The sequence below is a fragment of the Podarcis vaucheri genome (genome assembly GCF_965113315.1).
Source record: "Podarcis vaucheri genome assembly, chromosome: 5".
NCBI lineage: Eukaryota > Metazoa > Chordata > Lepidosauria > Squamata > Lacertidae > Podarcis > Podarcis vaucheri.
The window spans coordinates 100,852,401-100,868,458 of record NC_138763.1 but is presented as its reverse complement, the minus strand read 5'-3'; the positions used below and the strand labels follow the sequence as shown (position 1 = coordinate 100,868,458).

Below are 16,058 nucleotides of genomic sequence, written 5' to 3'. Positions count from 1 at the left end.
ATAAACAACAACCTGACATTCAGAAGACATCTTAAGGCAGCCCTGTTACAGATAGGTAGCTGTGTTGGTCTGCCATAGTCAAAATAAAAAAATTCCTTCCAGTAGCACCTTAAAGACCAACTAAGTTAGTTCTTGGTATGAGCTTTCGTGTGCATGCTATCTGAAGCATGGTATCTGAAGAAGTGTGCATGCACACGAAAGCTCATACCAAGAACTAACTTAGTTGGTCTTTAAGGTGCTACTGGAAGGAATTTTTTTATTAAGGCTGTTCAGGGAAGTTTTTAATGTATGACATATTACTGTATTTTTGGTCTTTGTGGAAGCCTCCCAGAGTGGCTGGGGAAACCCAGCCAGATGGGCGGGGTACAAATAAATTATTATTATTATTATTATCATCATCATCATCATCATCATCATCATCATCATCATCATTATTATAGCACATTGGACTAATCCATTCTTGGAGTCACAAATGACTGAACTACTGTGATCAAGCTCTTTCAGTCCCGGAAGAGTTGAAGCTGCTGTACCAAGCACATCTGGTGAAAGGCACTCCTAGCCCCTGGAGCTACTTGGGTCTCCAGTGACAAAAGCTGGACCCAGAAGCACCCCCAGACTTGCGAACCAGTTGCCCATTTCTTGGACACAAGAATCACTTGCCCACAGGGCCTTGCCAGGATTCAAGCTGAGCTTGCTTTTCCATCATCCATCTTCACCACTGCATCCAGGCACCCTTTCAGGGCCAACACAGCCCCTCCGGAATTAGGTGTTACAGAGAAAAAGAGCTGAGTGTCATCTGCAAACTGATGGCACTTTGTCCCCAAACTCCCAATGACCACTCCCAGCAGCTTCTCACAGATATTGCTATGAGTTCCAGGGTGCCAAATACCTGGATCCAGTAAGTGTTAGAATTTAATCAAGGCTTCCGAACCCGTGGATTGGGCAAGGGTTAAAATATGCTAGCTTCCTAGCATAAACTTGACATGAGCCAACAGTGCGACGCGGCAGCTAAAAAAGGCAATGCAATTCTGGGCTGCATCAATAGGAGTATAGCATCTAGATCAAGGGAAGTAATAGTGCCACTGTATTCTGCTCTGGTCAGACCTCACCTAGAGTACTGTGTCCAGTTCTGGGCACCACAATTCAAGAAGGACACTGACAAACTGGAACGTGTCCAGAGGAGGGCAACCAAATGGTCAAAGGCCTGGAAACGATGCCTTATGAGGAAAGAGCTGAGTGTCGTCAGCAAACTGATGGCACTTTGTCCCCAAACTCCCAATGACCACTCCCAGCAGCTTCTCACAGATATTGCTATGAGTTCCAGAGTGCCAAATACCTGGATCCAGTAAGTGTTAGAATTTAATCAAGACTTCCAAACCCCTGGATTGGGCAAGGGTTAAAATATGCTAGCTTCCTCATGTGGTAATTGCCTGGCCTGATGGGCCATTAAGAGAAGGAAGGAAAGGTGATGAGCCATTAAGAAAGCAATGGAGAGGGGGGCTCTGGGACAGATGACAAATGGGTGGGGCCGCTTTTGTAGCTCTTAGGTGGTTAGAAGGACAAAAGCCAGAGTTTAGAGTTAAAAAGTGTGTGTAATGTCAGTTGAAGGCTGGAAGAGTCAAAGAGGCAGAGCACAATGTTTGATTTCTGTCTGAATCCAAGGCTGTAGGTATGGGAGATAGAAGACCCTTCTGGAGTCCATAGGCTCAGGTGGTTAGGCGCTCATCTCGCTTTATTGGCCGAGGGAGCCAGTGTACAGCTTCTGGGTCATGTGGCCAGCATGACTAAGCCGCTTCTGGTGAACCAGAGCAGCGCACGGAAACGCTGTTTACCTTCCCGCCGCAGCGGTACCTATTTATCTATTTGCACTTTGACGTGCTTTCGAACTGCTAGGTTGGCAGGAGCTGGGACTGAGCAACGGGAGCTCACCCCTTCGCTGGGATTCGAACCGCCAATCTTCTGATTGGCAAGTCCTAGGCTCTCTGGTTTAACCCACAGCGCCACCTGTGGTATATATGTGTAAATAAGCTAGATATTGTAAAGACAACAGTCTCTGCTGTGCCTCATTTTTCCAAAAGGTGTAAGTCCCTGGAACCCTCACAATGCTCAGAGATTGGGGTGGCGTGCAACAATATTAAATAGCACTGGGAATAAAATACTGCCCAGCTTAATTGCCAGTGGCCCCAAAGGCCAAGGCTGCTCTCTTCCTGTAGGGAAGATTGGAACCACTGCCATTCCATAGAGTTAGTCCAGAAGGAAATCAGGTTCCCCATCATGGGGAAATATGCAGGGAGCGTTCCATCAAATTATGCCGTAAGATGTGATCACACCTCCCACCTTCTAGAGACCACAAATACAAAAGCACTGCTATGACTTGCAAACTGTTAAACATCTGACACTTGAAATGTTTCTTAAAAATAATGCTACAATAATTTTTGCATGCCTAAGAAGACTTTGGGCTTGCATTTTACAGCAGAAGCACACACACACACACACACACACACACTGCATAAGAAACCATTTTGGAAACGGAGTGGGACTTCGAAAAGCACAATGTGATATGCTAGTAGTAGTCCACTGTTGAAAGAACAGTAAAACATCCGAAGAGGTCTGCTCAAGTCCTTGGGTGCACCTAAGTAAGCTCTTTAGACGCTAGACAAAGTAACAATAACCATTTTAAAGGTAAAGGGACCCTTGACTGTTAGGTCCAGTCGCGGACGACTCTGGGGTTGCGGCGCTCATCTCGCTTTACTGGCCGACGGAGCCAGCATACAGCATGACTAAGCTGCTTCTGGCGAACCAGAGCAGCGCACGGAAACGGTGTTTACCTTCCCGCTGGAGTGGTACCTATTTATCTACTTGCACTTTGACATGCTTTTGAATTGCTACGTTGGCAGGAGCTGGGACCGAGCAACGGGAGCTCACCCCGTCGCAGGGATTCGAACCGCCAACCTTCTGATCGGCAAGCCCTAGGCTCTGTGGTTTAGACCACAGCGCCACCCACGTCCCTTAATAAACATTTTTTACTTCCTCTATTTACTGTATACAGTGGTACTTCGGGTTAAGTACTTAATTCGTTCTGGAGGTCCGTTCTTAACCTGAAACTGTTCTTAACCTGAAGCACCACTTTAGCTAATGGGGCCTCCTGCTGCCGCCGTGCCGCCGGAGCACGATTTCTGTTCTCATCCTGAAGCAAAGTTCTTAACCCGAGGTACTATTTCTGGGTTAGCGGAGTCTGTAACATGAAGCGTATGCAACCCTAGTACCACTGTAGTTCCCTCTTGGTTTAGGATGTACCCGCACCCCAGGGCTGTTTAGACTACTCACAAATAATGTCTGCCTATCGGCCTGTCCATAGAGAAGACAGAAATGGTATAACAAGCAACAGCATTCAGTGCATATGTAAGCAAACAGGGAGACCAAGCAGGCAAAGATCTGTGGAATGAAGAACCAATGAAATATATCCCTCTACACGCTTAAAACATCCAAAATGCTACCACTTGTGAAAAATGAATCATTTTGTCCAATTTTTACTGTATCTAATGTACCAATACACACAGAATATGTGCTTAGGCACATAACCCTTGACACAGAAGAAAAAAAGTAGCATGTGTACAATATTCATTTGTGACACACGAGGGAAAGCCACATGCATGTTATGGAAGAAAGTAGACATGTGTTTAACAGACCAATGTTTACATTTTCAAGCGGGAACAATTTTTACAATTGCCTAAATCCCATTTTCAAAAGTGAATTGCGTTATTTAAGAGCCTACATCACAATAACCACTAATAGGATTAGACACCTACGAACCTAAGCTACTTAGACTGCAATCGTCTAAGTACTTGCTCTGAATTAGGAAGACATGTTAATTGATTACATTAAATAAATTAATAAAACAATCTTGCATTTCACCAAAAGTTCCATACAGGTGCTGTTTTGGGAGAACAGAGAAATGTAAGATAAATTACTACTCATGTTTGAAAGCAGTATCTTTTCTATCTTTTGCTTCATTTATTACAACACAGCAGAAGCTAAAAAGCCTATTAAACAAACAGGGGTTTGTGTATGTGTCCTTCTTCATCCTCACACTGGAGCCAGGAGCCCTATGGTGGGAAAATGTGTGGTGTTTCACAGTGTGTGCGCGTTTTCTTATTTGTCCTTTGCCCTAGCGCCACAGTCACTGTCAGCTTGTGTGGCGCAGCGCTCGAATCAGGATCCTGGCTCCGGTGTGAGTATGAAGAAGGACTTTGCGTCCGTAGCACAAGGCATCTGAAGCAACTGGTGCTGGAGGGTGGGACAATATAGGGACAACAGCAGAAAATGTCTATTTTAGCATCAGCCTTATGATATTCTGTAGAGTACAGTGTCACAAGCAGAATTCCTCCAGATGATCTACGTAATCTTACACAGGCATAGGCAAACTCGGTCCACCAGATGTTTTGGGACTAAAACTCCCATCATCCCTAGCTAACAGGACCAGTGGTCAGGGATGATGGGAGTTGTAGTCCCAAAGCATCTGGAGGGCCGAATTTGCCTATGCCTGATCTTACAGATCTGCTTGGGGTAAGGAAGTGTTTCAGGTAACGTGGTCCCAAATTGATCAGGGTTTTATATGTTAACAACGAAAGGTTGAGGGGATAATTCAGATGGAAATTCCCAGGTATCAAAATGGGTTATTTATGTAGGCCATTACTGCAGCCCGTGTTTTGTTAGCCCCAAAATGGAAAATGAGCGAGGTCCCAACTAAAGAAGAATGGCACCTTAAACTGATGGAATATGTGCAGCTTGCGGACCTAACATATAGAATAAGAGAATAAGAAGAACATATGTTTAAAGAAGATTGAATATATAGAGGGAAATTGTGTACACTTGAAAACGTTAGTAATATCCAAGGCAACATGATGACCGAGTAACAATGCAATATTCCATTCACCATATACTGTATATGGGTTTATGAAGCGTTTTTGTATCCTTCTGCTGGGCTGAAGAAGAATTCTATGAAACAGTGGGTATATCCAGAATCACTGTTCACTACGTCTGTTTGCAGACCACTTTGGCAGCGCTGGACGTCATAAAACAAAGCTTTACGGCTTGTTTTCATCAGATAGGAATCTGACCCACTGCTTCTTTCAGAGACTTGCGTAGTCTACAAAGACTTCCAGAGACTTATAAGACTTACTTTCAGAGATTTATGAGATTCTGTTTATTTGGTTTTTCATATTGTTCAATGTTCTGTATAGATTATATAAATACTTTATATTGATATTGCATTGTTACTTGGTCATCGTGTTGCCTTGGATATTACTGATAATTGTTTGCAACACAGGGGTTTAATTGTTTGGTCACTTGAAAACGTTGGCAGCATTAAGATGAATTCAACAGTGTAAATAAGTTTTGATGGATGGAATAATGGAATATTGAATGGTTTAGTTTATGTAAAATATGCAGGGATTTATGTTATGCAAAATGAACCATGGAAAGAGAAGAAGGGTAGTCATTCAGAGAGCCAGTGTGGTGTAGTGGTTAAGAGCGGTAGTCACGTAATCTGGGAAACCGGGTTCGTGTCTCCGCTCCTCCACATGCAGCTGCTGGGTGACCTTGGGCCAGTCACACTTCTGTGAAGTCTCTCAGCCCCACTCACCTCACAGAGTGTTCGTTTTGGGGGAGGAAGGGAAAGGAGAATGTTAGCCGCTTTGAGACTCCTGAAGGGGAGTGAAAGGCGGGATATCAAATCCAAACTCTTCTTCTTCTTCTTCTTCATATTTTAAAGTTGTTTAAATGAATATTCTGAATTGTAATACAAAAAAATTGTAATACAGAAAAAATAATAAAAATTATATATTAAAAAAACAACAATAGGATGAGCATGACTCGGTAGCTGATTAGCAGTAAGTGCGGTTCCCTCAGCACAGGAGTAACGTGTGCATCTAGCTGCTCTACTAAACAGCCTGGCTGCAGCATCCTGCATCAGTTGAATCTACCAACTGTGTGCCCAGGCAATGTGACCTGCCACCCCCACAATACATAAACCATAAACCACCAGAATGCCTATACAGTGGTGCCTCGCAAGACGAAAAGAATCCGTTCTGTGATTCTCTTCGTCTAGCGGTTTTTTCGTCTTGCGAAGCAAGCCCATTGACGGATTAGCGGATTAGCGCTATTAGCACTATCAGCGGCTTTTAGCGGCTTATCTGATGATCGGATCAGCTGATAAGCGGCTTAGCGGCTTAGAAAAAGGGGGGGGGGAGGAAAAAAACCCAGCAGGAACTCGCAAGACATTGTCGTCTTGCAAAGCAAGCCCATAGGAAATTCGTTTTGCGAAGCACCTCCAAAACGGAAAACTCTTAAGTCTAGCGAGTTTTCCGTCTTGCGAGGCATTCGTCTTGCGGGGCACCACTGTATTATGCAAATCCAGTTGAAAACACACGTAAACATAACAGGCCGTATAGTAACCATTGCAAAGTTATTTACTAGAACTACTTCTCAAAAATTAGATACCACTTCTCATAATGGCAAAAACAACACCGTGACATAATATAACAAAAATGTAACTTTTTGGTTGACCACCGAGTCCAGTATGTACAAAATACGAGTCCTATATAGTCAGTGTCGTAGTACATTCTTTTCTAATATCTTCATCCCTCTTGTATTTTTCTGTCTGACGTATTCCTTAGAAGAGTGGCATGAAATGAAATCTTCTAAGTTTCCAATAAAGATGACTGGATTGGCAGACAACCCCCACGATACATGCAACAGATAATGAAAGGACCGCAGACGGGCTTCTTGGGTTCAAGTTCGGCCACAACTTTGTTGATTACAGATGCAAGTGAGCTTGGCTTGGCCCTGGGTTTCTCAAATATTATCCAGCCCGCTTGCTGGACAATTGCAGGGGGTCAAACCTGATATAAGGATGACCTATGACATACATGAAGGCATGCGGGTGGCGCCATGGTCTAAACCACAGAGCCTAGGGCTTGCCGATCAGAGGGTTGGCAGTTTGAATCCCTGCGACGGAGTGAGCTTCCGTTGCTTGGTCCCTGCTCCTGCCAACCTAGCAGTTCAAAAGCACATCAAGTGCAAGTAGATAAATAGGTGCCGCTGTGGCGGGAAGGTCAACGGCGTTTCCGTGCACTGCTCTGGTTTGCCAGAAGCAGCTTAGTCATGCTGGCCACATGACCGGGAAGCTGTCTGCAGACAAACACCGGCTCCCTTGTCCTATAGAGCAAGATGAGCGCGAAACCCCAGAGTTGTCTGCGACTGGACCTAATGATCAGGGGGTACATATACCTTTTTATGACATACATCAAATAGATGCAATCCATCAGGTCTGCCATGTTGGGACGTGCTATGGCCCTCAGCCCCTGCCAGGGTGTATGGGCAGAAGCCCTGCCCTCAGGATCCCTTTAATGGAATACTCCACAATCATGGGGGGATGGAAGAGGCATACATCTCCCCCTAGACAATGAATCTTACCCAAAAAGGATATTGCCCAATGCCATTTCCACCAAAGCTGTGACAACTGCAATTTCTCCAGAGTTGTTGATCATGTCCTACATTATCACAACTATGATCTACTTAGCTTGAGGATGTTAAAGGCTAAATGTAAGTGGTTCAAACAAGCAGCAAATTATAAATCGACATGGCTGATACTTAAAGTAGCCAGCTTGCTACAGAGATGCTATGAATGTTATCAGGTAGAGGTGACAAAGTCTTTTAATAACTGTATTTTGCGCAGCACAATAAAAGGGTACTTACTGTCACTACTGTGAATAAGGTTTTTTCTTTTAAAGATAAATCAAATACTACCACTGTTTTAAAGAGAGATGATAAAACTAGCCCCCAGGAGATCAGCTCTGATCTGATACAAAGCCTGCCCTCAAATTTCAACTTTTCTTCCCTGAATGAGAGAGTGTTCTTTAGAACTTCTTCATAATTTTGAGTGGCACAGGCTTGAGTTCACCTTGTTGCTGGCGGTGGTGAGTGTTTTTCTTTCTCCAGCTCTCTGCAGCCTCCCCAGCTGCCTGAACTTCCTGATCTCAAAAAGCTCCATGGGAAGAGTTCTCAGTCATGTTATCTTCCTCTGAGCTTTAATTAAAGAGCAGGAAATGGGGTAGGCTGGGTTCCAAGTTCCTGAGCTTGGTGCACTCACCAATTCTTATTTTTAAAAGGAAGTCCTCCATTATATCTTTTTTTTAAAATGCCATTATTTTTAAAAAAGTAAAAATTCTCCGCTTGAAAAAACACAACAGTGAGAAGCTCTCAAGAGCATGGCAGATAGCACCACCACTTTTCTGTGCTTTCAGGAAAGCTCAGCTGAGGATGTGCTGGGTTTTAGGAAGCATTGGCACCCAGGAAGGCTGCAGAATGCAGACTACCAGAGTGATGGTGATGAAAGAAAGAAGAATCACAACCACAGCCACCTCAAAAGTAAAGTTTCACCAAAATGTTCACTTCTTTTGGATAATTTTTCTTCTTCCTAATTGGCTTTTCTTAATGCAGAAAAAAACTGGCACAACACTAATAATAAGTATAAAGATTTGTGGAGAGCCAACAAAATATGACAAACATGATTGCAAACTCACAATTCCAGCCACCTCTGGTACTGGTAGCACACTTAGGGCCAAATCACAAATGACCCAGAAGATTTGCTGCAAGGACAGTAGCAGCTTCAGAGGGAGGAGTAATTTAGACTGGGGAAACGGTGCCGGGGCAAAGGGCTTAACATTTTTGGCAAAAGTACCTAAACAGATTACAGAAATTATTAAATTAAAAATGCAATAAAATACAAGTAATTATCAGAATCCAACACATTTACTTTAATTCCAGCAGTTAAAAGAGCAGGTGCATAAACAGGTCTGGATAAACAACTGGGTTTTTGAGAAATGACTGAAGGATTCAACAGATGCAGCTTTCCGAATCTCTTTCAGGAGAGTACTCCGGATGCCCCATGCTACTGCTCCAATCAAACCCACAGATTCCGCCCCCACCCATCTGCTTTTAAAGGCCATTTGACTCATTGCACACTGGTTTTGTAGGTGCTGCTGCTCCTCACACAGCCGCTGCTGCATTCGATAGTTGCAACTTGCCATCAGCGCAGGGAAGCAGTTGCCAGGAAAGAAAGGGTTGTGCAAACAAAGATAAGAAACCTAGGAGTTATGATAAAGTGCACTGTGATTCCTCCACCAGCACTGACAGCACCAATCCCATGCCTTACTAACAGGAACAGGAGATGTGTTGTTGTTCATTTGCCTGCGTTCAGAGTTCAAGCATCTGCTGCTGTACTGCAGGAAAACCGTGAACTTGGCTTCTTGATCAGTACAGTATCTCATGGCTCAGTTTCCAGACACTTATGCAGAAACATAGTTACCCGTGGCATAAATATTATAATGCACATCTCTTATCAATAACAGACAAGCTCCAGCGTTATAAAAGAACTTGTTGCCCTTTACAATGCAGTAAAGTCAGTTAAAAGGAATTTTATCTTTATTATTTTGGGAGTTTTCTTTGTTCTTTATACTTTTTGGCTCACAAATAATTTTTGTAATTATACCTTTAAAAATCAGCTGAAGAGAGGTTATATAAACAGAAGACTTTCTAGCTATGCTAGTTAATTGTTATTTTACTGACTATGCAACATTTTTTGTTATAATTTTTAATAAGCCACCTTGTAAGGAGTTGTCCAAAAAGACTGGGTATAAATAAAGCTTTACACCAGGGGCCAGCAACCTTTTTCAGCTGTGGGCCGGCCCATCGTCCCTCAGACCATTTGGTGGGCCGGACCATATTTTTTGGAAGGAAATGAACGAATTCCTATGCCCCACAAATAACCCAGAGGTGCATTTTAAATAAAAGGATACATTCCACTCATGTAAAAACACACTGATTCCCGGGCCATCAGTGGGCTGGATTGAGAAGGTGATTGGGCCGCATCTGGCACACACTGAGCTTGGGGTGGAAAAGAGGTTGACTCAGTCCACTTTTCGCAGTAAAAAAAAGGTAAGTAAAGTAAAGGACCCCTGGACAGTTAAGTCCAGTCGAAGGCAACTATGGGGTGCGGTACGCATCTCGCTTCAGGCCGAGGGAGCTGGTGTTTGCCCACAGACAGCTTTCTGGGTCAAGTAGCCAGCATGACGAAACCACTTCTGGCACAAAGCCACTCCCGACCTAAGGAGGGGGAGGGGTTGCGGGCTCACGACCCGGACTACATTGTTGCGGGGCTAGTGCCAGCCCCACGGGACTCAGGGATTCCCCAGTCTGATTATTATTCATTATCCCACAGCGCCGGCCAATCGGCTGGCGCTAGGGACGGGCTTACAATAGGGCACTTAAGGTCGGGGCAGCCCGTGCTTGCCCCTTTCTTTCCTTTCAGCAGCTGCGGTTTCCCACCCACCCACCCACCCTCTAGGTTTGCATTTGGACTTTGCTATGGGCTTCGGCTGGTCGCCGCAAGGGGCCTGGTAGGAGTTTTTCCATTTGGCTAATTGGCTGTATTTTGGAAGCCACTTGGTTTTTTCGCCTACCTCGTAGCAAAACGTCACAACACCTTTGGTTTGGGCGGTTAGGCATTGGCAGGGGTATTATTATGCAAATGAGTTGGGGGGGAGGAACGCCATCACCTCCCCCAAATGTTGAAGGGTAGTTCGTTAAAGGACTCCGGGGGGCAGCGCCTCGTCTGAAACCTATGGAGGCTAGGGCCTAAAGCGCGCTCCCGAGCGATAACCCCTTGGGGAGCGCCTAGGGATGTGCATCTCGGGGGCTCCCCCTGTTGGTGCTTAACCCTTCCCGGTTAGACCGGATAGTCTGTTAGGGCCAATGCCTAAAGCCAATACCACTCTTACCTGTAATCAATAAAGTTGTGGCCATTTTCGCCCATTAACCTAAGTTCTGGTGTCCGGTGTCTTTATTTATTCCATCCGTGGGAGGGGGCAGGAATCGCCACGCAATGGAACATCGTCACGGAAACCAGAGCACATGGAAATGCCGTTTGCCTTCCCGCTGCAGTGGTACCTATTGATTTACTTGCACTGGTGTGCTTTCGAACTGCTAGGTTGGCAGGAGCTGGGACAGAGCAACAGGAGCTCACCCTGTCACAGGGATTCGAGCCACCAACCTTCTGATCGGCAAGCCCAAGAGGCTCAGTGGTTTAGACCACAGTGCAGTGGACTGACCCAATCAGGGGCTACTAGCCATGACGGCTATGTTCTGCCTTCTGAATTGAAACTGGAAACTGCCAGAGGAAAGAGTTCTGCCATGCCAAGGTCCGTTTCTAAGGTTTCCCACAGACATCTGGTTGGCCGCTGTGAGAACAGGAGGCTGAATTTGAGGGCTTATTGGTCTGATTCAGCAAGCTCTTCTGCAGGAGGGGGTCCTTTAGCTAACCTGGTTTCAAGCTGTTTAGGGCTATGAATGCGAAAAGCAGAACCCTGAACTGCACCCAATAGCATGTTGGCAGCCAGTGCAGTTTCCAGCAGATGTGTTATATCAGGCTTCCTCAACCTCAGCCCTTCAGATGTTTTTGGCCTACAACTCCCATGATCCCTAGCTAGTAGGACCAGTGGTCAGGGATGATGGGAATTGTAGTCTCAAAAAACATCTGGAGGGCCGAGGTTGAGGAAGCCTGTGTTATATGGTGTCGTAAACCACCTTGTGATCTTTGGATAAAAGGCAGTATATAAAGTTAAACAACAACAACATTCCAGTCAACAATCTAGAGGCTGCATTCTACACTAGTTGCAGCGCTTTTTTTACACCAGAGGGAAACCTTGCACTGTGCACATTGAAGTAATCCAGTCTTGATATTTATGTTTGTCACAGAGGCTTGCCATGCAGCTGCTAAAAGCACAGAACTAAGAATACAAGAGCTTTGCAGGATGAGATCATTGCACCCCAAATCCAGCTTGCAACAGCACTGGTGATCCAGATGGCCCTCAGAAGTTCAAGACCAAAGCGACATCTCTCTTCCGCTGCCGGTCTCTAACATCTGGTATTTGCGTGAAGGCCTAAGTGGCCTTTTTATTTTTGAAGGGTGTTTGGAATGGACTTTAGCCATACAACATCCTCCTTTATTCTAACGCTAGACAAGACACCTTCTTAAACGCTTTGTATCTTAATAGGAATGCAATGTATACACCTTAGCATGCATTGGCAGAAGACTTTAAAAGGATTGCCTGACATCCTCGCCTGCCCTCGACACCGGTGTTACGAAACTGTGGTGCTCTCACTGCGTGGGTGAAGAGATTTATTAATCCATGTGCACAGTGTGTCACATGGCTGGTTTTCATTGCAATGCCAGAGCTGTATGAAGAGTTTTCACAATGAATGTAGGCGGTTTTGATGTCTCAGGATAAAACAGAAAGCACATTTGTTTCCAGTGATACCCGGGATCCAGCCAAGTAGACAAATGCTGTTATTGTATTCTTGGGCTGTATCTCTTTATTTATTGAAGTAGATATACAGTGACCACGATCCAAAGACCTAAATGGCTTCAGAGCCAAATACTTGAAGGAACATCTCTTTCCCATGCCAGCCTGTCCATATCTTAACATCTTCTGGACAGGCCCTGCTCCAAGAGTCCTCTTCAGTAGAGGTTGAATAATAATAATAATAATAATAATAATAATAATAATAATAATTTATTATTTGTACCCCGCCCATCTGGCTGGGTTTCCCCAGCCACTCTGGGCGGCTTCCACAAAGACCAAAAATACACTAATATGTCAAATATTAAAATACTTCTTCAAAGGACAGGGCCTTTTCTGCATTGGCCCCCAAATTCTGGAATGCCCTCCAGAACGAGGGTTGTCTGGTGCAGACACTGTAAGCTTTTTAGTGCCAGATGAAGACCTTCCTATTTGCCCAGGCATTTGAGATTTTAGACTATTTTAGTTTGGGTTATTTTTGTCTCCCATCTCTCTCTTCTTTAAAACTGCATTTGTAAGTTTTACACTTTTTGTATAGTGTTGTGGAATCTTTTGATGCAAGGGTGATTAAGACATATTTTATATAAAGTAAATAAAATGCAACAAGTGCCTGCCATAGACATTTGTTCCTGGTGATGTTCCAGCGCCTCTTAACAGCACAACCCTGTAAAACCTGCTGTGTTTGATGGGATTTACTCCTAGGGTGTAGAGAATTGCAGCCATAGTCTCCCTTCCTCCCCCCTCAATAGCTCACCCGAATAGTTGGAGGACCCTGGATCCTGGCTAGAATGTATCAATTACCTTTTAGGAGGCTGTGCAAAACTGCACTTTCGTGTGATCAGAAAGTCCCACTTAGGTCACCCTGTGTTTGCGTGGCTTCAGACTGCATGCCAAAGCTCACATGATAGAATTCTCCTCCATGCAACAAACAGATAAATAAAAACCCCAAAGAAAACTATTATAGCTATCATGGGATTGTGTTTATGTACCACCCACCTCCCAGAGGAGCCTAGGACTCTTCTCAAAATGACAATATAGCGTATCTCCAAACAGTATATTGAAAACTATGTATCGAAAAAACAAAATTGCATAGAGTATTTGGTGTGGTTCAATTTAACATGGAAAATTGAAACTCCTTCCTTAACTTCTGTGCCACGTAAGCAATAAACATATTGCATAATATCACAAATTGTTCTGGCATACAGCTTAATCTCCATGCAGTCATACATTCTCATAGTCTTTCAGTCCCAAACTAATGAAATCGGAATTTGGTCACTGCTAACACATGAAAACATTGTTTATTAATATAACCTATTGAATTCTAATTTGACTAAGAGAACATCCATCTATAAAAGAAGAGGTCATACAACTTTGTACTTGCATCCTTACATGACTTACATAATGCTATGTACTCACATAGTATTGTGGAAGAGAAATTCCAACCATTATCCAGAATTTATAATTCTATTTTTTTGCCTTGGTTCCATTCAGTTGAATACACATTGGATAATAATATTGGATAATAATATTATGTATGCATATTCATTTGAATAATTTTAGGCCCAAAACAACAATATTTTAAAGATGATTTGTAAATGATTTCCTCTATCTTTAATGTGTCAGAGGTTAAAATGTAAGAGTCCTGTGGCACCTTAAAGACTAACAAATGCAGTTATTACAGCATAAACATTCATGAAATGAAGTCCACTTTGTGAAATTGAGAGGTGAGACTCTGTATCCTCAACAGATTATTCAGAACACTTGTAAAGAAATAGGAAAGTACTTTACAAAGGGAGAGGTCAGCTGAATAGCTATGATTTTATATAACAAAACCTCATACCTTAAAGTCCTGCAGTCCTAGGAGTGTAAAGATTCCTGATCTTTACTGGTCCTGCCTGTCCTACAGACTGGGAATTGCCGGTCTTCCTCTGAATGTGCAGAGCAAAGAGGTTAGTCTGTGATATATTGGTCTCGCTAATCCCTTCATCTCCTCCCTCAAACAAATGAGTGCTTTGTCTAGCTCTTAATACTGAGCATATCTGTGGCATCAGTGATCCCTAATCAACAGACACAGAGAGAAAAAGATGCCGTCCAACAATGATTAAAAAGATATCATGTTATGTAAGACGTCCTGTGATTTAAGCAAAATTGTATCGTTTGCGATTTTAAAGCAGCAATCTTAAGCATCCATACCCCAAAGCATGAAAACAACAGGTCCAGGGAAGAAAACAAGAACAAATGTACTCTTGTGGTCAAAGGGTACATAGAAAAAAAAATCTCCTGGGAATTACAGATTTGGATATTCTGCAAAATATGAAGGGTATCTTTTCATACGCTATGGCAGCAGCAAGAGTTCTCATCACGGCAAAAATGGAAGAGTATTGAAATTCCCTCTATACATAAATGGATCCAAAAGCTGACAGAATATGCCAAATTAGATGGTCTATCAGAAAAAATCAAGAATAAACCAAAACAGGAATTTGTCTCAAAATGGGAGGTTTTCAAAGACTATTTGAAATATAATTACAGCAGTTTAAATTCTGTTGCAGCATTTGAGGAATTTCAGTAATAGTTGCAAGTTAGACATAAGAGTTAAGATATATTAAGAAAAAGTTAAATTATGATAAAAGTGTGTATTGGCAATAAGTAATATAAAATTGAAATAAGGAATAGACGGGAGGTCGGGTCTATAGTGTTAAGACCAATTTATGTTTTATTGTTTGTTAAGAAACAATAGCGGGTGGCGCTGTGGGTAAAAGCCTCAGCGCCTAGGGCTTGCCGATCGAAAGGTCAGCGGTTCGAATCCCCGCGGCGGGGTGCGCTCCCGTTGTTCGGTCCCAGCGCCTGCCAACCTAGCAGTTCGAAAGCACCCCCGGGTGCAAGTAGATAAATAGGGACCGCTTACTAGCGGGAAGGTAAACGGCGTTTCCGTGTGCGGCTCTGGCTCGCCAGAGCAGCGATGTCACGCTGGCCACGTGACCCGGAAGTGACTCCGGACAGCGCTGGCCCCCGGCCTCTTGAGTGAGATGGGCGCACAACCCCAGAGTCTGTCAAGACTGGCCCGTACGGGCAGGGGTACCTTTACCTTTACTTTAAGAAAAAATTGTGTTTATTGTTTTTCTTGTGTGTAATTCTGTATCTGTGTTTTCCTTTTTTGTTGCTGTATCAATTAAAAAAAACCCAAAACTGTCTTGCTCTGGAAAAAGTCCCAGAGCTGCTTTCCCTCACCTCCCCACCTCCAATTCACCACTGATAGACTAAGCCTCTCTGTACTTCCATAGCCACCAATGCTCTTGATAAGGATCCAGATGATTGTCGCCTTGGGTGGTTAATGCTGGCATCTTCTGTTCCTTTTCGGCTGGTCTTCCCAATCGGTCTGACACACAAGTTGTTCCACGGATGTTTTCAAAGCCATTTAGCTCCATCTATGAGTGGACCTGTTTAGTGAGCCTGAGAAAGATCTAGGGGCCTTTTATTGCACAAATTTCAAAGCAGTTTCTGTGCATTTCAGAATTTGTTCTCCCTAAACGTCATTCACTTGTATTCAGTCCTTGGCATTTTGCTGTCACATAATGCTTGACGGTACATTTCATACTGATGGGGGGAAATGACTAAAAAGAGGGAATAATAGTTCAA

General features: G+C 43.7%; 1 protein-coding gene across 5 annotated transcripts in view; it reads right to left on the bottom strand.

The window, feature by feature from the left end:
* Nucleotides 1–14,387, bottom strand: part of PCLO (piccolo presynaptic cytomatrix protein) — a gene marked incomplete at its 5' end in the record, with an annotated part of 250,781 nt that extends 236,394 nt beyond the window's left edge. For all 5 annotated transcript variants that reach the window (XR_014219941.1, XM_082222991.1, XM_082222992.1 and 2 more), the window contains one exon: nt 14,263–14,387. The remainder of the gene's footprint in view (nt 1–14,262) is intronic.
* Between the last annotated feature and the right edge of the window lie 1,671 nt (nt 14,388–16,058).